At 35.1% G+C, this 26632-nt stretch overlaps 3 pseudogenes across 1 annotated transcript; 1 reads left to right on the top strand and 2 right to left on the bottom strand.

The window, feature by feature from the left end:
• Positions 1-8374: 8374 nt before the first annotated feature.
• LOC145063316 (auxin-responsive protein SAUR36 pseudogene) lies at positions 8375-9376 on the bottom strand (annotated as a pseudogene). Its single transcript, XR_013687915.1, has 2 exons — positions 9242-9376; positions 8375-9173 (listed from the first exon to the last, which is right to left on the bottom strand). The product of XR_013687915.1 is annotated as an auxin-responsive protein SAUR36 pseudogene (transcript).
• A 14364-nt stretch (positions 9377-23740) lies between these two features.
• On the bottom strand, positions 23741-23858 carry LOC145065050 (5S ribosomal RNA; annotated as a pseudogene).
• A 466-nt stretch (positions 23859-24324) lies between these two features.
• Positions 24325-24442, top strand: LOC145065045 (5S ribosomal RNA; annotated as a pseudogene).
• The last annotated feature ends 2190 nt before the right edge of the window (positions 24443-26632 follow it).

Consider the following 26632-nt stretch of genomic DNA (forward strand, 5'->3'; position numbering starts at 1 on the left):
CTTACATTATTAATATTTTATACACAACCACTTTTCTTATTTAAAGTATTATTATATAAAAAGACACATAGATCCCCTCGTCAAATTATGTGTATAATTACGGACATAACCCCGAGAGCTTTGTTGTGATTGAAGGTTAATCTTTATATTATAATTAAAAATAATTAATTTTTTTTGATTTATTATAAGATTTATATTAGATAAGAATAATCAAAGTATTTATTAAAAAATTCATAGTGGTTTTTGAAAATGTTAGATATTTCAGTGGTATCAATGGTTTAAAGGCATCACACCAAACCTGTCAAAAAAAAAAAAGACTTTCAAAACCAATTTTTTTTAAATCAAAGTAGATATACATTTTCATCGGCTTTCATTTTTTGTTTGTCATATTATAAGATTTAATAACTGTCAACATAAAAACGTGGAGAGGATCTATATTCCATATATATAAGATACAATTACAAATAGATATACATGTGAAAAGATAAATCACTAAATTGAAATATAAAATACTAAGAGATAACTTCATCATTATCACCCGCTTTATCATTATCGTTAATACCCCCCCCCCCCCCCCCAAGCGCATGGGTGAAGGCCCAACACAAAGCTTGTGCCAAAAGAAATCAAAACGCGGTTTAGGTATACTCTTAGTAAAAATATCGGCTACTTGCAGCTGTGTCGGAACAAAACGAGTGTGTAGTTTATCGGAGGCAACAAGTTCTCGAACAAAATGATAATCAATATCAATATGGTTGGCACGTTTGTGAGCAACATGATTTTGACTGAGAAAGATGGCACTTCGACTGTCACAAAGAAGTGTCAGACGATTAGGAGGTAAGACATGTAGCTCACGAAGAAGATGAGTAACCCAAACAATCTCAGCAGCAGTATTAGCCATAGCCTGATACTCAGACTCACAACTAGAGCGAGAGACGGTAGGTTGTTTCTTAGCACTCAAAGATATAAGATTACCACCAAGAAAAATAGAGCAGCCATAGGTAGAACGACGTGTTTCAATGCAACGAGCCCAATCAGCATCAGAATAACCAAGTATGTTAGGTTGGGTAGAGTGCCGAAAAAATAATCCATATGAAATAGTACCCTTGACATACCTTAAAATTCGTTTAACGGCCTGAAAATGATCTGGAGTTGGAGCATGCAAGAACTGACTCACTTGATTGACTGCATAAGACAAGTCCGGACGTGTAATAGTGAGATATTGCAAAGCACTTACCAAATAACGATATGAAGTAGGATCATTAAATGGAGTGTCGGAGCTCGTTAGATAATCTGATGTGGAAAGAGGTGTAGCAACAGGTTTGGAGTTCAGTAAGCTAGCTCTAGTGAGAATATCATGAGCATATTTGGATTGACTGAGAAACAAACCATCATTAGTATAAATCACCTAAGGCCAAGAAAATAACTCAACTTTCCAAGATCCTTTATAGCAAACTCATGATTTAAACGTGAGATGCAAGAGGTGATAAACTGTGGTTGGTTACATGTAAGAATCAAGTCATCAACATAAACCAAAAGATAAAGTATATAGGTACCCCTTTTATAACCGAAAAGAGAGGTGTCGACACGACTACAAACAAAACCAAGAGTAGTCAAAAAAGAACTCAGTCGTTGAAACCAGGCACACGAAGCTTGCTTAAGGCCATATAAAGCTTTCTGTAGGCGGCACACATGATTAGGAAACTTAGGATCGAGAAAACCAGGAGGTTGTTCCATATATATACAGTTTCAGTGAGATGACCATTTAAAAAGGCGTTCTTAACACCTAGTTGATGAAGTGACTGCTGATTTAATACCGCCAAGGACAAGACTATACGAACAGTAGAAGCTTTTACAACCGGGCTAAATGTTAAAGAATAATCAAGACCCGACACTTGTGTAAATCCTTGTGCAACAAGACGCACCTTAAAACGATCAAGAGAGCCATCAGAGTTGTATTTCATACGAAAAACCCATTTAGAGCCAACAACATTTGAATAAGTAGGTCTAGGAACTAATACCCATGTATGATTAGTTTGCAAGGCATGCATTTCTTCTTTCATGGCTGAAAACCATTTGGGATCTTTAACAACACTTTTAAAATCACGAGGCTCCTTATTGGAAAAAATAGCAAGATGAAGAGGGTGGTGCTTGAGAGAAGAAAGATCAGTAAGATACTTTGGATATGGTTTAGGAATACCAGCTTTGCCTGGTGTAATCATAGGATGATGAGTTTGTTCCGTAGATGAACCAACAGATTGGGATGGGGACGGAACAGAAGGAGTAACGGTTGAAGCATGGATGGGATCAATGACATCTTAGCATAAGGTGCAGCCTGTTGCATTCGTTGAAATAGGCGACCCAAAATTTGACGAGTCCAAAGAAGCTGGACCAGTGGACATAGAATCTAGGGCAGGCATAGAATGGTGAGTAGTGGTAGAGACTGGTCGAGGAGGCTCAACAGTATATGGGACATCGCAGTAACTTGAGAAAAGTAATGTTGCAAGGTCAATAGGAGTAACTTGACCAGAAAAAGGAAAAACGGTTTCATCAAATGTGCATGACGAGTGGTATAGATCCGAGAAGTAGCCAAATCCAAGCACCGATAACCCTTATATTGAGTCTCATAACCAAGAAAGATGCACTCTAGACTTCGTGGGGCCAACTTGTGAGGAGCATAGTCACGCAAATAAGGAAATACCCGACAACCAAACACTCGAAAAACATTATAGTTTGGTGAACATCCAAAGACAAGCTCAAAAGGAGACTTATGATCGAGTACCTTAGTTGGTAATCGGTTTATAATATATATGGCTGAAACGAAAGCATCAAACCAAAAAGAAGTAGGTGCATGAGCATTGAAGAGCATAGAAAGGCCGGTCTCAGTGACATGTCGATGTTTCCTTTCAGCTCTTCCGTTTTGTTGAGGTGTGTAAGCACATGATATCCGATGATGAGTGCCATTTTCAATAAAAAGAGAGCGAACCCGATGATTGAGAAATTATGTGCCACCGTCACTTTGAAAAACTTTTAGTTTTGTTGAGGATTGCGTTTGAACAAAACTTAAAAATGACTTAATAATCTCATAAACATCGGATTTAGATTTTAACGGATAGAGCCAATTGAATCTGGAATAGTCATCCACAAAAATTATGTAATACAAGTAACCATTAGTAGACATAACGGGAGCCGGTCCCCATAAATCACAATGAACAAGATCAAGAATGTTTGAAGAGCATTTACAATTAATATTAAAAGGTAAATATTTGCTTTTAGAAAGCTGATAAGAAGAACAAATACTAGGTTTGGGTAATAATGAGGTAACAGAAAACTGACCTAATCTAGACAAATAAGAAATAACATCAAAAGAGACATGACCCAAACGTTTGTGCCAAACTTCAAAGGAAGCATAAAGTTTAGATTTAGATAACTTAGATAAAAATGCTCTTTGCCTTTGTTCAAGAATGTAAAGACCTTGATCAACCCTTCCTCGAGCTAGAATTTCCTTGGTGAGACGATTCTGAAGTAAAAAAGAAGGATTTTGAAAATAAGATATCAATAGGTAGATCATTTGTAAGTTTGCTAATGGAAATCAAATTTTTGGTAAGATGAGGAACGACAAGAACATCTAATAACGGAATATTGTGAAGAGTTGAATGTCCAATATGAGTGATAGGCAAAGTGTTTCCATTACCGAAACCAACAAAATCAGCTCTATTGTAAGACTTAGCATCGTGAACATTGGAAGTCGATGGAGTCATGCGAGCAGTAACACCAGAGTCCACATACCAATCCGGAGATGTATCAGAATAGGAGGCACGCAAAGCGGATGCCAAGTTTACATCAACAGTAGGTGATCGTGTGGCAAATGTATGAAGATCGGGGCATTGGTTTGCACAATGACCATCTTTCCTGCAAAGTTGGCAATGAGGAGACCTACGACCGCGTCCCCTACCACCATTGTAGCCACCTCTAGAGTGTCGACCACTGTTAGAGGTACCATGATTACCTCTGCCATTTGAAAACCCTTCACGGTTTTGAGTTGCAGTAAATGCAGCTTGTGGAGTACGTGATGGCGACATAGACTGAATAAATAATTCACGTCCCTCTGCTTGAGAGAGCAAATCCTGGAATGAAGGACGAGGTTTAACAGCCCTTTGTGAAATTGAAAAATGCTCAAAAGAAGGTCCAAGACACCACAAGAACCAGTGGCTTTTATCATAGTCATCTACCAAATATCCAGTTGCTGATAATTGCTCACAAACAGACCTGAATTTTCGACCAAATTCAGATACAGAGGAAGTACCTTTCTTCAATTGTCTTAGAGAGTCACGTAGAGTTTGCATTCGCTCAATAGAATCATGACGATAAGCTTTTTCAAGTGCAGTCCACACATCCATGGCTGTGGACAAACCAAGAACCTCAGTCGTTGCTTCTTCAATAAGAGAGGATTGAATGATGAGAACAGCTTTCTGATCACGTTCTTGCCATTTAACAAAATCCGGGTTTCGTATTGGTGCAGGTGGTGGAGCATCACTTGCTGCAGTGGGTGTAACAGTGCGTGGAGGAACAAGCGAGGTCCCATCAATGTGATCGGTTAATTTCTGGAAGGATAGTAAAGGGAAGATCTGAAATCTCCAAAGAAGATAGTTGGAGGAAGAGAGTTTAATAGTAAGGAGATGGAGAAGAGTGCTTATGGAGAGGGGGGATTGATTATCTCTAGCAGCCATGAAAACGAGAGAAGAAGAAGAAAAAAAAGTCGGTGACAGAGGATCAAGACCTGACTGATACCATATAAGATTTAATAACTCTCAACACAAAAACGTGGAGAGGATCTATATTCCATATATATAAGATACAATTACAAATAGATATACATGTGAAAAGATAAATCACTAAATTGAAATATAAAATACCAAGAGATAACTCCGTCATTATCACCGGCTTTATCATTATCGCTAATACATATGTATCATGATTATATTTTTTTTCCTTACATTCTTCTCACCTGTTTGCCTATAGGAAATGATTACTCTCATTACCTTGACTATATAATAAAACCATGATGGTAGGATTTGATCTGTTAAAATCTTAAGATATTAATTGGTATCCTAATATCTTACAGTATAGATCTTGTTTTAGATAGATGTTAGTATGATGAATATCATTTTTTTTCTTATAAGATCTTACAATCACTAAATCTTAATATCAATATCAGATTCTTAACAACCATAAGGAACATATAATTATATCGATAATATATGTATATTTATGAATTTAGCAAATTAAATATAAAAGTGGAATCACTAAATTCATAAAAATTGATATAACAAACTCTTCTAGCATTCAATAGCTTTTTTATATAACTTTTGTTGTTAAAATTTTAAAATGAAAAGGATTATGAATATCTATTGCAACTTGCAAGTACCGCTTTATCTTAGCCTACATTGTTAATTTAATATCGGATAATTACGAAATTTAAAAAATTAGATATTTTTGATACCATAAAAATATTAAACTTATCATTAGCGAGTTTGATTTATGATAAAAATAATTTAAGATACGTCAAAATAAAGAAAAATTCATATACTTTCACAACTTATTGATAGGTGTGCTATACTGCTATGCTACCTTTTCATAACTAAATTTTGTATATTTTTTGCGTGTTTTTAAAATATATACAACTATTTGTGAACCCAAATGTTTTTGGTTGAAATATAAAGATAATTTTGGAAATTGTAGATGAGAATGTTGGATTTGTTCCCCTTTTGACATTTTTAGTTGGTTGAAATATAGGGGTAATTTTAAAAATTATAGATGGAAATGTTAGATTTGTTCCCCTTTTGACATTTTGTAAGTTGTTTTGTTGTTTCTTTTGTATCCGGTATTTTTCTTTTAGGCTGTGGTTTTAATAATATCCGCCGGTTAAAAAAAAAGTATTTGTGAACCCAAGTGGTCATTACATAAATTCCATGGTTGGTTCCTTGCAAATACTTAGACCTACCGGTATACGTTGCACGAGCAGGTTCGTGGTCTAGTTGGCCACGAACCACGGCCGTGCACACCACCCCGGTGGTTCGTGGTGGGTCGTGGTCGTGGCCTTCCGTGTCCCGGACAACGGCCCTAAACGACCAATGAGGCTCTGATGCAAGAATTCGACCGTTTTTTGTTGTGTAGCCATTGTTGAACGGCTAGATTTGTAAAAAAAAATAAAATAAAAAATAAACAATTTATTTACCTATAAATACCATATTTTTACTCCTTATTTTTTACACCATTCTTTTCTTTCTCTATACACAAACTACACATTACATCTTCACAACCAAAAATCATGGATCACAACCAAAATACCCCTCCAAACTACCAAAATCGCAAACCCGATAACGCTTTTGCGTTAGATACAACACCTCGACAATTCCCGACTATGGAGTCACCTCAAGGCGGTTTTATCAATCTACTTCAAAGTGGTTCCCCTATCCAACAAACACCACTTTTCCAGCAACAATATCAACCTTTTCCGGCTTTCCAACAACAACAAATGCAACAACAATACCAACAATTTCAACAATTCCAACAACTACAACCACTCCAACAACAATCGTCACAACAACAACAACCACCAATTTCACAACCACCAAGCTCACAACCACCACTTTCGTCGGATTTTGTTCCGGAAACGCAACCTTCACCACCACCTCAACCAAAAAAGAAAAAAGGAAAAAAAACGGCCCGACCCACTACCAACCAAGAAAGGGTCCCATGGACAAAAGAAGAAGAAGAAAAGTTAGTGGAGGCATGGATGGCGGCTTCCGAAGATCCGATTGTAGGAGATAGCCAGACTTACGGAAGTTTTGGGAAAAAGTCCGAGCCATTTTTTCCGAGTTAATGGAAAGTCAAACTCGAAATGCCGATCAAATTACGTCGAAATGGCGAGATATTCGACTAAAATGCACCGATTTTGGAGGAATCTACAACAATCTCCTAAACATACGCAAAAGCGGCTCGAACGATTTTGATGTTTTCAAGGCGGCCATGGACCAATATGAAAAAACAACGCCTACACGCAAAGCTTTTCCGTATATGAAACCGTGGCTAAAATTGAAAGACGCCCCAAAATGGAAAGAGCAAACGGAAGGAAGTTCCCAATCTTCCGGTTCAAAGCGTTCGAGAAACCCCGATGGAACTTCTCAACAATCGGACGGCCGAACACACATCGACATCAACGACGATCCGATAAATCTTGAAACCGACCAACCTCTTCCTCGGCCCGTTGGAAGAAATAAAGCAAAAAAAGCGGCGTCAACATCTTCGAATTCTAGTGTTATGGATATGTTCGGCGATAAATTTGATCGATATGTGCAGCTTCAAGAAACGAAGGCCGATGTGATGACTCGGATGAAACAAAAAATGATCGAAGCACAAACATCATTTCAAGAGGCACAAGAGACACTCCAAACAAAAACCGATATGGTAATCTTGAAAATGAAAGCGGACGACCTTGAGGGCGAAGACTTGGAACTTTTCCAAGCAATGAAAGAGTCGGTTCGAGCCCGACGTAGGCGTAGGGGGTAGTTTATTTTATGAATGGTTGGAATTTTTAGTTTTTTTTAATGTTTTTTTTTTAATTTTTTTTTAAAATTAACTAATGTAATTTTTATTTTGATTGTTATTTTTATTTTATTTTTTAATTTCAATTAATTTAGTTTTTATTTAATGTAATTTGGTATTTTAATTTAATGGAAAAACTAGTATTAAAAAAATGTTTTTAATGTATTTTTGAATTAAATTTAAATAAAAAAATGAGGTGGAGTGGTGTGTTTAGTGGTAAGTATCTCATGTTAGTGGTAGTGGAATGTGGTGCTGATGTGGCACCCACCACATATGTGGTATGTGGTGGGTATAACGGATGACCTTAGTGCTTCCGTACATTTAAATATATAATATTATGAATTTTCGTCAGAATTTTCTAGAACTTTTAAATTCAGATTTATGATAAAAAAGACTACGCAAGTACCATTGTACCAATACCGTACCTTACCAAAACGACAAAATAAATACGGTGATTATTTTAATTATTTTACAGTTTTTCACCAGTTTTTAATTATGATAGTAATAAATCCACATTTTTTTGAAGATTGTAATGAAAAAAAAATTCTAATACTTTTTTCTCAATTGTTTAGTGTTTCTTATAACACGAAATGATACCAAAAAAATAATAAGAAGAATGATAACAAAGCCTGTCCAAGTTTTTATTGTGGTAGCTATCCCATTTGGGTTTAGATGATAGTTCTAAACTAACAATATCATGGATTCAATCCCATAAAAAATAAAAATAATATATATTGTGATTAAAAAAAACCGAAAGAAAGAAAGACAATTTGACAAAATATTGGTCTTATTAATAACTACGACTTAAATAAATTAATGTAACAGTTACACATATTATAAAACACTTTGAAATTTAGATTATTTATTTATGTCCACATATATGAAGAAAATCAAAAGTCTAAAGATAGACAAAAGTGACATTCTAATTTATATCGCCGTCGTCATCAAGTGTTACCACGGTGAGGGTATCATTTTCCGGCCACCGCTTCCGGCGGCAATCCTAGTCTTCACGTTTTCAAACTCTGAAATCCGGCAAGGAATCGTGATACCACCGGGATGATCATGACCGTATTCCTCCTCCGCCTTCATCAACAACTGCCCAAACAAAGGATGGTTTATATATATCACCGGCACCAACACCCTCTCGAAACCGCCGTCGTCCTGTCCCACGTACACAGCCATCTTCCCCTTCGGAACAGTCGCGTGCGGCGGCGCATGATCCGTTTCCACAACGGAGTCTTTTCCTATACGAAAGTAACCCGAACGAAAAGCTGGGTTTATAGAACAAACAGCTCTTGCTTTCGCCTTAACTCGAGCACCCCACTTCAAGAATTTTGAAAACGATCTGAGAGATGGGTTTAACCGATGGTATCCCCTCGGCGACAGCTGGTTTCTCCGGCGGATGCATCGGAATAGTGAGATGACTCTATGTTTGAGCAAAAAACCTCGGAATTTCTTCATTTTTTGACGAAATTCAAAACCCAAGTCAGGAATCGAATTTAAAAGCGGGAATTGGAAGAAGAGAACTGAAGTTTAGGAAAAGGGCCATGGGTCTGCAACAGACATGGCTAAACGGAACAAGGTGAGACAAATTTCAGAAAGAGTGATGGGTATGTTTGACATAGTCGTGTCGTACCTTATGATCTAATGATTTGGTGTTTCCATACTTATGATTTCTTCGGAGGTTGCTTGATCTATGGATAAATTGTAAAAAGCAGACCACCGAGTTTGATGACGACAATGATGGTGGATGAGAGAGAGAGAATATGCAAATTAATAGAGGAGAAGAAAATGGGAGTGAAATATATATATAGAAAAAAAAAAAAAAATATATGATCAGATTTACAATATGTGGCCACCCAAAAATAGAGGCTTGCGTCCACGTGCTATTGTCAAGGTTTTAAGTGGAGAGAGTTGTTCTCTTCCAATTCACTAAACTCATGATCAAATAAAATTTTGTTTTTCTTTTTTTTTTTTATAATTTTTTCAACCCACAACCTATAAAATTTTTATCTTTCTCAATCCATTCAACCCACTTAACTAAAAAAAAAAATACAAAACAACCAAGATACAAGTTTTAAAACACATGTTACAAGAGAAATTGAGAAAGAGAAAGTAGAAATAGATGATGAAGTGGGTTAGTAAACCAATTAACCAACCCGTTGAAGCGGGAGTGGTATCGTTCGTAACTCTATTGCTAATTAAGATTTTACTGTTGATTGTTTTGTATTTTTTTTTAATTGAGTGGGTTAGATATGTAAAATACTCTAATATTGTACTCGAATAATATATTATTCTACTAGAATATTTCACAGATATTTCAAAAAAACGGTAATTTTATTTATTTTATTTTTTTTGGATAAAAAAAGTGATGAAAAGATATTTTAAAATTTTTTTTGAAAATTTTCAATTATTTTGCATTTAAAAAATGTTTTTTATCTAAAAAATGAGTGTCTAGGATTGCGTTTCTCCGTCTCACAAAATATAATGATCTCACATTAACCTAACCATATATATATATATATATATATATATATATATATATATATATATATATATATATATATATATATATTCGTTTGGATGGATCGGTTTGATCCGATCCAATCAAGTGAATCCAAATTGATTTTGGTTTTCAAAACATTGATCCAAATAGTCCAAACTAAATTCAAATCGATCCGATCCGATCCAATTACAATTCGGTTGGATCGGTTTTTATAATTTAGTTTTCAAAAACCGAAACATTTTAAAACGACATATAATTATAATATTACCCAATTTTATACAAGAAGCGAAAAACATTATTTAGTTGTGAATTGAAATTTATAAACAACTACTAAGCAGATATATTATAGTTAAATATTTTATAGATAGAAAACTTTTGAGAGATAATACATATTAATGTTTTTTATCGGTGAAATGTTTTGAACCTATTTGAAAAAATAAATTACAAAATTAATAGATAACTATAGATATATATTATACATAAATAAATAATAAATGTTTATTCGGTTTTTTTAGACTATTTGGTTTTTATTTTATAAACCAAAACCAATCCGAAATTCAAAATAATAAATCGGTTTTGTTGAAAACCAATTAAAAAATACGAATATCCGAACCAAATTGTCCAATTGAACAATTCGGTTTTATCCAAATAATGAACAACCCTAGTTATGTTCACCATAACTTTTTTGATCGGCTATCATTTGTGATACGCGGTCAAAAGGGTTATGATGAACACGAACAATAAGTTCGATGGTATATTGGATGCTGAAAAAATAAAAGGGATGAAATGTGAACAAAATCAACACTTGGTTACCCTCTTGGATCATTTTCTCTTAGACTAATCAAAGCTTCTATTTTCCTTGGTGTTAGTACTATTTGTTCTTGGTTTTGATATTGTGACTTGGTTTCTCACAATTGATCTTTACTAGTGAGAAATAACTTGTTTATCCTTAGTATTGTTTGTTATTGTGGAATATTTATAATGAGAAATGATGTTTTGAGCTTTTTTTAAATAAGTTATTTTTACGAAGAATTTATTCACGAAATATAACTTCACATTTGGTATCGTTTATTATTGTGGAATCTTTATAATGAGAAATTATGCTATGACTTTTTTTTTTGTTAATAAGCATAATATTAGGAATAAATTACTTTTACGAAGAAGGGATAAAATACTACTGAAGCCTAAATATATAATAATATAATACAAAATAACATTATGAGCACGTCATTTTTAAGCCAATTCTAAAAGAAAAGGAACAATGTCAAAATCACTAAGAGCAGTTAATTATATATAATCGAAGTACACTATATAAATGTTTGTACTATATATATATATATATATATATATATATATATATATATATATATATATATATATATATATATATATATATATATATATTTGATACAAGGGTAAATTGGTCATTAATAAAAATTTAACAAGTCAAAAATTAAATTGAATAACGAAAAGACCAAATACGTAACATTTAAAAACCACATAGACCATCTGTGTAACCCAATAAAAGTTATCGTAAAATTGATATTTTTTGAAAACCATAAAGACCATTTATGACATGTTGTATAGCTATTGAAAAAAAATATATGAGGAAATAGTTAAAATAAAAATGACAATCAAAAGTTTGGTCTCTTTCATTTTTTGAATGTAATAGACCATCAAATTGTTGTTTGTTCATTATAATTTTTTGACCCACTATCACATGTTATAGTTCAAATTATATTATTACAGTAAACAAAAACAATAAATTCAAAAGTATATTACGTAAAAAAGGAATTAAATATAAACAAAATCAATAACTAATTACCGGATCATTTTCTCTCGATTAAACTCCAAGTTGGCAAATAAAAAACTTTTCATTGGAATTTGTGACTTGAAAAATAAATTCGGTCAAGTTCCGTAAATATTCCGTACACTACAATCAGCTGCTATAAACGGACGAGACGGTCATGAATAATCCTTTAATTCTACGCATGCATTTGATAAAAGTACAGTGGGGTCCACCTTAGCATGCCATGAAATTTTAAAGTAATTTTTAGTGAAAATGATATATTTATAGTAAAATAACAGATAGTCTACCGTCATCAAAATTTCTCTCAAGTAGCATAGATCTTTATAAAATAAAGAGTAAATTATACAAAATGTAAGGCTAAAAAAATCATATTTGGTTAATTAAACTATCCTTACTAATTAGACAACTCAGTCATTAAATGATAATCTCTCATTACTTGTAAATAAAACATAATTGCAAAAATAGTCCATATTATTAGCAAAAATATATGGTTTTGGACCAAAATATGTTTGGTGTGTTTGTTATTTTGATAAACAAAAACATCAATGCGGAAGAATAAACTATAGATATTTATCTCGAATCTAGTTAAAAGAAAACTTAAATAAAAAAATGATTGAATACTTGTTTTCATTGTGATTCACGGATATGATGATTAAGGTTAGTTTTTCAGTTGATCTTAAAAAATTTCTCTAAAAACCTCAGCAATATAAAAAAACAAATTTCTCTATCTTTTCATGTTGTGGATCTGTTTCTCATCACGTATTTATATAGATCGAGATATAACCGAATGTGAGAGATATTAGGGATATAAAAGATCTTGAGTCAAACCGGGAACTCAACCCACAAGATAAACCCAATTAAGTATATATCTTATTAATAAAATCGGTTCATCAACATTTTTATGTAATTCTATAATAATATAAAATTAATGAAAACATTATTTATATACATATATTAATGATCTCAAAATATCCCACATGGTGGTGTATGATAGTATTAATTAGGAGTGACAAATCGGGTCAGCGTGTCGTGTTTCTGTCTAACACGACACGACACAACAATGTTTTTTGTAACACAAACACGACACGACACAATGTCGTGTTTTTTTAACTAACACAAAAACGAACCAATTAAAAAACGACAAATACGACATGACACGAAAAAGATAACATAATATAACAATAGTTTATTTAATTAATATTTAATCATAAATAACACCAAAAACACGACAACTAAATGTTAAACCGTGTCAATTTCGTGTCGAATTTTGAACACGACATGACACGACATCGTGTTTTTACACTTAACATGAACACGACACGAACACGAATTCAAATTTCAATTTCGTCCCAATTTCGTTTCGTGTCGTGTCAACAATTGACACCCTTAGTATTAATGGTTTAATTTTGGATATTTTTAGTGATTTTAGTCTCTATACACTTAAGAAGACATTTATGCCTTTATAACTAATTTTTTACTTTTCTATTAACTTGAAACCAAAATAAAAAAATAAATAAATAACTCCCCCCTTCCCCCCTTTCCGTTTTTATCAGAAACAAGGAAGCCACTTGTAACGTCCCAAAAATTAAGACAAAAAATTTCATTTTTGAATTAATAAAACTGTAATCCAAAACAGCATCATGAAACCAAGGTGGAACAAAGTGTGTCAATACAACACAAAATATCAGAGTAAATCACAAAACGCGGAATAATGTGATGTGTGCTTTGCAATCATCTCGAGCCCTTCCCTTTCGAACCAGAAGTACCTGAAACATAAACTGAAAAACGTAAGCACAAAACTAACTGAGTTCCCCAAACTACCACATACCATACATAATAAACACATATTGGGCCCCGCCCTTCATCGAGCCTCGTCCGACATCGAGCCCCGCTCGGTATACAGACGAGTCAGTCATCAGACCCTGCCTGGCATCGGGCCTCGCCCGGTATACATATAAATATATAACATATAATCATATGAACACATGTGATAATCACAAAGAAAATAGCATACAATACAATCATAGGGCCCCGCCTGGCATCAGGCCTTGCCCGGTAAGCATACCAACACATAACACATGCAAGAGTTACACAGACATATAACATCCTAACATAATAAACCATGGACCGGCATTGGTACCTTCGACCCGCTAAACATAGTGAGGAAACTCACCTCTAACTATTGAATCACACAAATAAATCTCTGCTTGCTGGCCCGATAAATCCTCACGCTATCATCATAAAACAACATTTAATTAATATTAGGTCTTGGCCCATAACTAATAATCGAAGATACTTAGCCCAAGCCCAGGGTAAAAGACCATTTTACCCTTTTCCTATTTTGGCCCAAGGCCAACGCCCAACTTATTACCCAAAGGCCAAATCCTAAATGATCAACCCAAAGCCCATATATGGCCCAATCTTCCAAATTGGGCCCGAAGCCCATCATGGCCTAAAGTCCAAAGGAACCCAAACCACTAGCCAGGAGCCAAAAACCAGAAGTCTAACAGCCCAACAAGGACCAAATGAAGAAAATCGGACCTAAGGCCCAAATCGAGAATGCAAGCCCAAAAGCCCATCTGCTGAGTATGTGGGGCGTACTTAGCTTGTACGCTTCGTGTAAACCTTCTTGGGCTAGTATGTGCAGCGTACCAGCTAGTTACGCCTAACGTACTCCCTAGCTTGCCACCCTACTCCATTAAGCACTTATTACATTGCGACTTCAAGCCAAACTCTCATATTTGATTCTATAAGACCACTTATCATGTAAAGTTGGCAACTTTACACACATGTGTGGCTTAATAGGGCTTAAGAGCTCAAAAAGAACTTAATAAAGGTCTTAACACATGCATGAGTCCAAATGCTCCATAAAGTTAACATTTTTATGAACTTGGGGATTGAAAGGAGCTAAGATCTAGCATCCATAACCTTTGGAGTATATCAAAAGCTCTCCTTTAATATAAAGGGCTCAAAAGATGCATAAATGTTCCATTAACTAGATCTAGCATAGAAGATCACAAAGGTGTAAAATGTTTACCTTAAAATGCTTGCAAATGTGGAAATGATTATGGATCTACAAGCTCAATCAACTTCTCCAACGACTTCACTTCTTTTTCTTCACCTTAAGACACCCAAAATCTCTTTATCAAGCTCACAAACTCACTAACACACTTAAGGTTTCGTTCTCTGGGATAAGGAGGATGGAGGCTAGCTAAACATGTCCAAATGAGGCTATAATGAGGTTTAAACAGGGTGCAAACCCTAAAAATTAGGGTTTGTCTCAGACTTATGTACGCCCCCGTATGTGGTTAAGTACCGCGACCAGATTATGGCTAGTACACTAAGCGTACCTATTGAGTACGCCCCGCGTACTAACCAAGGGACCAATTTTGAAAGAAATTACATTGGGATAAAAGTGAAACTTACCAAAATCTGAATGTTACACCACTCATCACATCTCTACCCTCCACCGTAACCCTCTATCCGGAACAACCGTCGGTAGCCGCATATCTCACTAGAAACCACAGGCAACATCGTTATCTGATCTTTCACCCTATTCTATCTCTCACATGGTTCGCCCCCACTACCTCTTCCATAAATTCCGTCTACCACGACAAAAGTCGTCATATGATCTTTCAACATTGATGTTTCAGCAAAAAGGGTCGTGTCATCTTTCAGATCTTCATATTTTATTCTCTTACATGTCATTTTTAAGATTTGGAAGTCTTCGTCGGTGGAGCAAGGTTTGAAACCCTAAACCACATAATTGTCGGTCAAGTTAGAGTTCCCTGTGACCATCATCGCTGCCTCTAAACTTGACTTTTAATCCACCATTGACAAGTACTGGTTTTGCGCAAGCCTTAGGTTCTAGTTTAGGGAAAATCAATCTACCCTTCATTACCAGTTGCGTTGTTATCTGATGGAGATGATGATGAAGTGTGAAGATGGTGGATAATTACGTTGGTGTTGGATCTTGACCGGTAAGATGGCAGAGCAGATGATGGTGATGCCATGGTATATTATATTTAAATAATGATTATTTGCAAATTTTTGTTTTTTTTTAAATAATTCATTTGCTTTAGTTAATAAAATATTATTAAAATTAAAGTAATAAACTATATAATATTTTCTTATAAAATCAAAGAAGTTCATGTTTTTGAAAAAAAAAAAAAATATTGTTATAGCTACTTCAAAAAATGTTAACTTAAGAAATATTTGTGATTTTATAATATATATTTACTATTAAATGATAGATAAATATTAACTAATAACCTTATAAAAATAAAGTTACAAAATTTTTATATTATCTAATAATTAAGAATAAGTAAATACATAAAAAAAAATAGGAGACAAACTTTAATCATTTAATAATCATCTAATTTAACAATTCTTCAAATATAAGACAAAAATAATATTCTTTAACAATCCTCTATAGTTATAAATTCATGATTACAAGCTTTCAGTTGTCTATAAAATTGTATATGTAACATAAACATTGTTTCCCAGCCAGCTACACATGGGACTGATGTGCATAATTATACCTACTATTTTTAAATTTATAAATCTAACCTGCTTAACAAGCTAAATACACCTAGAAATTGTACCTAGTCCAGTTATAGTATAGAAAAGTAAGTCGGGTGTCGAACATATGGAACGTTATTTATTTAATAAAATAACTACTAAAAACTAAACTAAGAAAACAACTAAATGTGGGGGTTTTATCTGATTTTACATGTAACGCCAAGTTTCGGATATGTCTATTTTATTTAATTTTAATAAATTGAAGTTGGATCTCTGGTGGCCACGACGTGGTGATAGAATCCCACAGTGTGGCCAAGGCCACAATTTTCGTGGCCTATAAGTTGGCGCGCCATGGCATGAGATATATCGCCACGATGTTGCCGCTGTTTAATGACAAACCCTAGTCCAGGGTTTGAGCCCTATTTAAGAGAATGTGATGGCTAGGGTTGCCCACCCTCAGCCTTATTTACTCTCCCTCAGCCTCCAAGAAAAAACCCTAGCCTCCATTGCTAATCTTTGAGCTCTTGTGAGTTTTGGTGGTATTTTAAAGAAGAAGACATCTTTAAGCTTGGTTGTAATGAGAAAATCTTCCCATATACCATGAGTACGTGTTTGGACTCTTGTAAGTCCTCAAGATCTAATCTTTATGTTATATATGTCTAGATCTAGCTATTTATCCCCATATCTTGATGATGAGAGAAATTGGAAGGTTGGATCTCATAAAGCTAGCAACTTTATGGATCCATGTTATATGTTCCACCTCTGAGGATCTATTTAGTTTTTAATTCCATGCTCAATTTTAAATCTTTATTTCCATGTTTTTGACCCAAAATGGAAGGTACATGCATTGGCCATATATGTCCATAAAGCCATGATTTTTAGGACTTGTTAAGAGTAAGAAATCATTCTGGAAACTTTGGGTGAGCAAATCTTGAGATTTGATGCTTAATGGTTGTCTTTATGCATTTGGTCACCCTTAAGTAATTAGGGTTTGGGATCTTGACTTATTGAGCGGTCTTAATGGATAAAGTTGGAAACTTTATACATCAAGACCATGGGAAGAACCATATCTGGGCTTTAGAGTTCAAGAAGTTGTGGGAAAATGGCTTAATGGATTAAGCCATCTAGACCAATCCCTACGACGTGGCGGCTAGGTAGAAACTTGTATGCCTTGTCGTTTAGCAGCCACAACGTGGCCAGGGATGGCCACGACGTAGCGACCAGCTGGAGTTGACTTTTGACCGTTGACTTTGACCAAGTTTGACTTTAGGTCATTTGGGATATTTTAAGTAGTAGATTGAGGCTTGGTCCCCATATGTTATGCATGTGAACTATAGATCCAATATTTGGAGCAACATTCAGTTAAACTGTTTTTCTAACATTAAGGTGAGTTTTATTTACTGTACTCGTAACGTACCCATATTGACCCACTAGGTTGTGTTATATATTCTGGTATATATAGGATGTTGCTATGTTGTAGCGAACTGTTATATTGGTAGATCTGTATGATTACCTATACTCACTCGCTATTGAATGTTACTTTATATGTCGACATGTTATTGTTTGGTCGGGTTGAGGCGGTCATGCTTTGTGCTAAAGGACAAGATACCTGGGGTGGTTCGGATAGGCTGTAGGCCTGTGCGAGGCAATCCAGTTAAGCCAAAGGCCCGAAGAGCGGTCCAGATAGGCTGTAGGCCCTGCGAGGCGGTCCAGTCTGGCTGAAGGCTCATATATGCATGTTGTTATCTAATTGGTTGTGTGTATGTGTGGTATTTTGGAGGAAATCACTAAGCTTTAGCTTATAGTTTGATGTTTTGGTTTTAGCCGCTTTCAGAGGAAAGGGGAAGGTGAACGCTTGATTATCCACATCATCATGGATTTTTATATGACTTTTGATTTTGGGATACTTTGATTCATGTTTATGGTTTTGAGAAACTATGTTTTATGTAACTAACGAATTTTGAAATGGTTTGAAAATTGAAAAATTTTCTCATGTTTTTGCAATGTTACATTACAAATTCAAGTTAGCTTAATTACTCAATCAACTAAAATAAACTAAAGCAAGCAAATAACTAAAGACGATTGTAAACCAAGAGAATAAAAGCACTGTCATTTAGATTTGAATCATTCTTTTTTCTATGGTTAGTTTCAAGACATGAATTAATTTCAGTTGGTTACCAATATAAAGTTATTATAAGTCTTGGTCCGATCTCCTAAAGTTTTCACCAATTTATGAACTACTATGCAATGGTATTACACAAGCGAGACACTAAATTGATTATTAAGATTATTTGGCTATGAATGATAAATCTAAGATTAATTATCTATGATCTAAACAAACAACCAAACACTAATTATGATTTAATTATGTTCTGTAGCACAGTTAAAGCAACTATCTTTATTGCCTATTGTAGGATTTGATCAATCACTAGCTCTAGCAATTTAAGAATCATAAATAATTAGGTAACAAGTTCATGCAATTAAAGTGATCAATCAGCTACACAAAACTTGGAATCTAAGCAACAAAGATTGGAACTTTTAATATACTAGGCTTTGATACACACACACACACACACACACACACATATATATATATATATATATATATATATATATATATATATATATATATATATATATATCAAGCACAAGCTAAACTAACTTCATAAAATCCATGAAAAGCGAAACTAACACATAGTATTAGGGTTCGTCATTTCTAAAAGAAAGTCTAATAATTTAGCTCATAATTGTAGAAAAGAAACACACAATCATATAGAAAACTAAGCTAGACATAATTAAATCTAAACATATAGAATGATTGATGAGAATTCCTTGCTTCAATCACTTTATCTCTTGATTTCCAATCTTCTTCTACCTTCCAAAGTTTCTTAGAAGGTTATTTTTTGCTCTTAATCGCAACTCTCTACTTCCAACCTTCTAATTTCGATATAATACTCGATATATATAGTTTCCAAAATATGGTCACCACGACGTGGAAAATAGGTTCTAGGTCATAGAATTCATGTATATCCCGTATGCGCCAAGGAAACAATGCATGTCCGTATAGGATTCTTATGATGACACGTGGTCACGACGTGAAAGGCAATATGTCATGTCGTGAAGATGGTCATTATGTTGGGATCGAGAATCTTATGAATGCCACACTGTGACATGTTGTTGTCCACATCATGGGAAGTGTATAATGCTCAATTTCTTCTGCTTTAAGCTCCTACTTTCACCTTCAGTCCTCCAAGTATCCAACTTTCGTTAATTTCATCTCCTTTTCCTCGAAAATTTTCTTTTTGGTTGCAAAATACAATTTACTTTATAAGTACTAAATATCTTTGCATTTCACCAAAATATAGCTTAATTGTATTAAAATAATGCCTATGTATATGTATATATAAGACAATATCAAAATACCCAACACTTGCCTTTTTTTTTGCCCCTCAAGCGAAACTTATTTTAATATATCAAACATAACCTTGCTCTCCAATATCACACATACCAATCTTAATTGAACCCACTAAGTACGTATCACCTCAATGCATGCATTTCTGTCTAGACATCCTAAATACTTCCCAAGCTGTAAATATTTATGATCCTTATAAACGCTTCCCACTTATTTTTAACGAGATTCATTTTATGCATCCCTCCAAATCCATCCCCAGAAAACTTTCCTAACCTCAAGGTAATTTTTGGTTAAGCTCCCAAACATATGAGTGGTAAAATAACCTAGAAAGAAAAACTACAACTTTGAATAATACGCCTTTGACTTTTGGCAAATTTCCTTATCCTTCACTTTCTTCAATTTGAATCTTCAATATTTGTAACTTTTGAACTTTTCTTCATGCTTCTTGATCTTCATACTTTGTAAGCTCTTATTTAGTCAACAAACTTTTTGTTACTTTTTTTTTCTTTTTTCACAACTCACTTTTTTCACTCAAACTAAAAATCTAAAAGAAAAACATATGCTTAAGCAAGGGAACTTAACTTCAACCCTCATTGGTTAAAAGTATTAGTCTAAAATGCAATGACTACATAAGCTTTCTTGCATACGTTTCTAGTACATGATGCTAAACTTTTTATGTCCCTCAAACTACCCAAGGTTGCGTTTTGTCTCATGATTTCACTAGGATTGGGAAGCGACAAATACACTAAAACATATTGGCTTAACTAAATCTTAGAGTTCACATCAAATCATCTCGCATAACACTAGCAAACCAACCCAAATACAATAATATAAAAATTTTAATAACTTTTATGCTTCAAAAATTTGATTTTTCTTTTAAATTTCTAGCATTTTTCTAATAACTTTTATGCTTCAAAATCAATTCTACGACCACCTATCTCACACTTATTTCATACAATGCCCTCATTGTATGCATAAAAAAAGCACATAAAAATAAATAAATGGGAGAAAAAAGGAATAGAGTCTCATGGGGTAGTAGTGGCGAGATCGAATACAATTGTGGTGGGAAAGCTTTAACATCTCAAATCAATTGTTGGAACTGGACTCCTACTGCTTCTCGTGAATGTGTGCGATAAAGAAACCAAAGACTTTAACGTCGAAAAATGTATTGCAAAAATAATCAAATTAAGGTAATTAACTTTAGTCACGACGCGAAATAGTAGAGAACACGTTGTGAGGTCGAAGGTGAGCAATTTTGAATCACAATCATCTGGTGCTTCACGACGTGCCAATAAAGTCACCACGTCGTGAGAAAGTAATCTTCAAATCCGAGATCAATTTGAATAAACCATCACAACGTGACATAATGGGAGTCACGTTGTTTTTAGACTCCATTTTTCTGCCAAAAGGCATGTGTTGGTAAAACTTTACTTCACTTCATAATGACCCTAAGCTGTTTTTAGACTCCATTTTTCTGTAAAAACTCTCTTAATCTCTTCTTCACTCGATAAGCACCACAAACTTATGAAAACTTGTGATATTCGATTGTTAACTTTCAACTCTCATGACTTTTCTCTACAATGAAATAATATCTGTGATCAACAAAAATAAAAAGAAATCCTATGATTGAAACAAGGAAACAAAAAAAAACATCCGGTTACAAGATTTTAAAACAAATCAAATACACCAAAATAAAACAAACACAAATCAAACCATAAATAAAAATAAAAAGGATAAAATTCACTCGTTATCCTCATCTCTAACACCACTCGTTCCTGCCCCAAAATCACCGCTAGTTCATAATTATCCCCAAGTAGGAATGTATAGCAATTGAGGCGGCATATGCACCGGGTGATCTATGTGTAAATGTGAAAATAATATGTCAATCGATTGACAATGATAGTTCATGCGCCCACAAAGATTACCCAAAGATAAACCAACCCTGCTTTGAAACAGGTCCTTTGAAACTCCACACCCTCTATTACAGAGGTGGTGGTGCTCTTCCTTCTCCTCGTGATTGTACATTTCTCCTTACTCTCATTATTTACTCTTCCACACCTTCTATTGGCAACTCCTCGTCATCCGGGGGTATTCCATAAATTCCTCCTATGTTCACCACCACCCTCATTGACTCTAAGTAGTTCATGGTAAGATTGTCACCTTCAATGCATCTCAGCGTACGGACCATGCCTGGGATATATACACCATATTATTTTTCCAAGCACGCCACGAAATGCCCATCTGCAATTGGGCTTCCTACTCATGAATTAACTGTTTTCTCCCCCAAAAATTTAGCAAGAAAGTAGAGGATATTTTAGAAAACACCCGGTGACAAGATGGTCCATAGATAAAATAGATTGAGGCTAGTAACCTTACCGCCATGCTTATTATGATTAATACTAAAAGCAACAAGGTGGTGGATAAGGCGGTGAACTGGACACCGAGTTTGACTCTCTTATGAGATCCCCGAGTTGTAGTTACCTTTTGTAATAGTATACTAAAACCCATAATTATTGACACCTTCAGAGTAATCTCTAGTCGTGTCCCATAAGAACATAAAATTTTGAGGCGAAAAGCTTCATGTTGTTCATATAAACCCATCCTTTAGGCCAAATCAACCAATCTACACTCCAGGTATTGACCTCCAAGACGTAACACAAGCACTTTTTCATATTGAGGATCCTATGTATTTTCCTCAAAACACATCGTAGCAAAGAATTCAACACAAAGCTCCTTATAGATCGGTTCTTTAATGGAAAATAGGTTTCTCCAACCATTGTAAGTAACTGAAATTCCATTCCCAACATATAACTTTGTAAGGTATGGGTTGAGCCTTTCCAAGATTCTGATGTCATGTAAGTTTGCCCAATCGATAGTTGCTAAAATAGCAAATTCAAGTTTGTGTGACCATTCCAATCGGTTATCTTAGTTTTTCAAACATCATGTGAAATGTTGTTTGGAAACTGATAAAATGGGTGGAGGCTGGAAAAATCCCCTTAGGCTTGTTGTGGATGTTTCCTTGGTCCCATTATAATGCAAAAATAAAGAACAAACACAACCAAAAAGAAACCAATAGCAGTTAAGTTAAAACATTAAAGAATCAAGTTGTTTTTCTAGTGTTCACGCTATAACCCTAAGGGCTTCACGTCGTGAGGACAATTTGGCAGCATTCTAAAATTGGTCCATGTTTAGAAGAAATTAACCAAAAAACATGAATGGGGTAATTGTCTAATTGCAGTTCTAAACACATGCAAGCCTTATTGTTCAATAAAAATTCATTATTTTGACAAATGGAACGCTGAAATCGAGCCCTAAGTTTTAAGAGGCATAAATACGAAAAATTAAAGGTATTAAGTAGTTAAGTCGTACCTTGGATGTTAATTTTAGCAAGAAAATGTGAAGAAAAAAGTAAATGAAATAGCCAAAAATCGAAATGGGGACCAAAGAGTGGAGTGTTCACATCGTAAGTGTTTTTGACAAAGAGATAGTCAAATGCTTTAGTTTAGGGGTAAAATTGATATGGTCCCTGTAACATCCCCCTCTGGCACGTATCACAATATTGTCCGCTTTGGGCCACTCGGCACGAGGACTTCCCAGGGGGTCACCCATCCTGGTACTACTCCCGCCCGAGCATGCTTAACTGCAGAGTTCTTATGGGATCTGCTGTCCTCGCGGCTTTAAAATGCGTTGTGTTAGGGAAGGTATCCACACCCCTTATAAGGAATGCTTAGTTCTCTTTCCCAGCCGATGTTGGATCAGATCTAACCCACTTTCACCCCCCATTATAAGGTTCGACGTCCCCGTCGAACACATCGACCTGTGCCCTGGCTCTGATACCATTTGTAACATCCCCCTATGGCACGTATCACAATATTGTCCGCTTTGGGCTACTCGGCACGAGGACTTCCCAGGGGGTCACCCATCCTGGTACTACTCCCGCCCGAGCACGCTTAACTGCAGAGTTCTTATGGGATCTGCTGTCCTCGCGGCTTTAAAACGCGTTGTGTTAGGGAAGGTATCCACACCTCTTATAAGGAATGCTTAGTTCTCTTTCCCAGCCGATGTTGGATCAGATCTAACCCACTTTTTGATCCAACATCGGCTGGGAAAGAGAACTAAGCATTCCTTATAAGGGGTGTGGATACCTTCCCTAACACAACGCATTTTAAAGCCGCGAGGACAGCAGATCCCATAAGAACTCTGCAGTTAAGCGTGCTCGGGCGGGAGTAGTACCAGGATGGGTGACCCCCTGGGAAGTCCTCGTGCCGAGTGGCCCAAAGCGGACAATATTGTGATACGTGCTAGAGGGGGATGTTACAAATGGTATCAGAGCCAGGGCACGGGTCGATGTGTTCGACGGGGACGTCGAACCTTATAATGGGGGGTGAAAGTGGGTTAGATCTGATCCAACATCGGCTGGGAAAGAGAACTAAGCATTCCTTATAAGGGGTGTGGATACCTTCCCTAACACAACGCGTTTTAAAGCCGTGAGGACAGCAGATCCCATAAGAACTCTGCAGTTAAGCATGCTTGGGCGGGAGTAGTACCAGGATGGGTGACCCCCTGGGAAGTCCTCGTGTCGAGTGGCCCAAAGCGGACAATATTGTGATACGTGCGGGAGGGGGATGTTACAGTCCCCCCTTTCTTACGTCGTGTGTCACAACTAAGAATTTTGATGCTTGTAACAACAACAATGATAACAATTGTGAACCAAAAATGTGAAAGCATGTATGATGCTTATTCAATAACAACAAAACTTCCATCAAACAATTTATTCAAGCACTACAAATAGTTAACCAAGAATTGGAAACCCTAGAAATCCCGGTTTAATTTCATTTTGGACTAGGATTTCCTTATTGGGCCTAATGGACCAATAAGCTTCCAATTTAACTATCTTGAACATACAACTCTCAAATGGGCCCTAATTGGACCCATATACATGAAACTTAATATTTTGGGCCTTATAAGCCTAAAATAAACTTGGTTAACTTTAATGGGTCTTATTGGGTCACAACAACTTTATATAGCCCTAATGGGTCATAAAAATCATTCCTTGTTTTATTTGGGCCGAAAATTACCTAATTAAATCATAATATGGGCTTAAACACAAAAAGCCCAATATTCTTTCTTTCCCTTCTCCTCTTCTCGGCCTAACTACAAAAAAGAGGAAGGAGTTGACTTTCCATTGCCAGCTCTTTATTACATTTTGGGTCTCTATGAAAATAACACATACTTCCATGCACACATCATATCACTCACTTCTCTTCTCCTCTCTCTTTTCTATCCTCAACCGAGAACCACAAAGAAACACACACACACACACATTTCACTTAACCACTCTCAAAGAACTCTCTTCATTCTTCATCCAATTTTCGAGATCTAAGGGCTTTTCAAGGAGATTATTCCATAAAATTTATCATCTAAGCTAATTTGATGTTTAATCTATGATCTAACAACTGCATTTCATCAAAAACCTCTTCCTAATCTATTCAAACTCATGATCACCATCTTAGAAGCCTCTAAGTTCGAGATCTTCTAAGAAGGCTTGCTAGGATCGAATCTTCTTCATTTCTCTCTTCAAAAACCGAACCCACAACTCAAGGTGAGCTTCATACCCCTTTCTTTTCAGTTTTCATGAGTTTTATGGGGGAGAATACAAGTAAAATGTGTAGATCTATGTGTATGTGTATGCTATGTATGATTTTATGCATGTATGTGTGATTTTATGTGTTTTTGTGTTGAACATGTAAGCAAAAAGGGAAGAAATCTCGAGATCTATGACATAAGAAGGAAATCAAACATGATCTAAGTTATTTTACACTAAACTAGTCAAGAATAATAACTTATAAGATTGTGATAAACATATTTCATCACAAAACTCATTTTTGGGCTTAAATTGTCAAATATAAAAAAGTGGGGTTAAAAATTACTAAACCACGTTTTCTTAAAGGTCTAAAGGGTCAAAACAGTTACAATAATTGTTTTTCTGAACATTATGATCTTTAAAGGACTTAAAATGTAAATATTAGCTTAATGGGCTAAATTTTGGGCTTTTCGGCTTAATAAGCCCAAAATTGTGAAAATATGACATTTAAAGGGGCTGAAGTGGTAAACTCTTCAAAACAGGGGATAAAAAGTGTAACAAAACTATTTCAAGGGTTAAAGATGGTTTTCATTTCCAAAAAGGATCGAAAATGTAAAGTTTTTGGATTTTGGGCTAAAAGTGTAAAAATTGAAAAAAGTTGGGCTTTAACCGGAAATTACGATTCTGGAAGGGCTGAAACTGTTAACAAAATAAGTTTTGAGTTAAAAATATCATTTCAACAAATGTATGATGCAAAAGTGTCAAGAAAATGTTTTAAGTGCTTAAAATGACTTTTCTCTTATATAAAGGACTAAAATTGTATTTTATAAAAAGAAAAGGGGCTGAAAAGGTCAAACCACATATTTTAAACCAATTATTTTATTTATAGAATATTGAGTCAAAAATACCAATCTACGGCTTACAAAAAAAAATCGAAAGACAAATACACGTACAACTCCAAATATCGTTATAAACAAATCGATCGGTCTCGAGTCGATACAAAATAACAATCATTAAATCGAACTCTCTAGTAGATATGCGATACCTAAGACAAGTAAACATTCAACACTTGGGCTTGAAAGTTTCAAATCATGCTTGTTGGACCTTGCAAGTCCATTAACATGATCTTTGGGCCCAAGGGTTAATGATTATATGTTATTGGGCCTTCTATGACCCAATTCCATGTAAAGGGAC

Source organism: Lactuca serriola, chromosome 7 (genome assembly GCF_051521515.1).
Source record: "Lactuca serriola cultivar US96UC23 chromosome 7, Lser_US96UC23_V15, whole genome shotgun sequence".
In the NCBI taxonomy this organism is placed as follows: domain Eukaryota; kingdom Viridiplantae; phylum Streptophyta; class Magnoliopsida; order Asterales; family Asteraceae; genus Lactuca; species Lactuca serriola.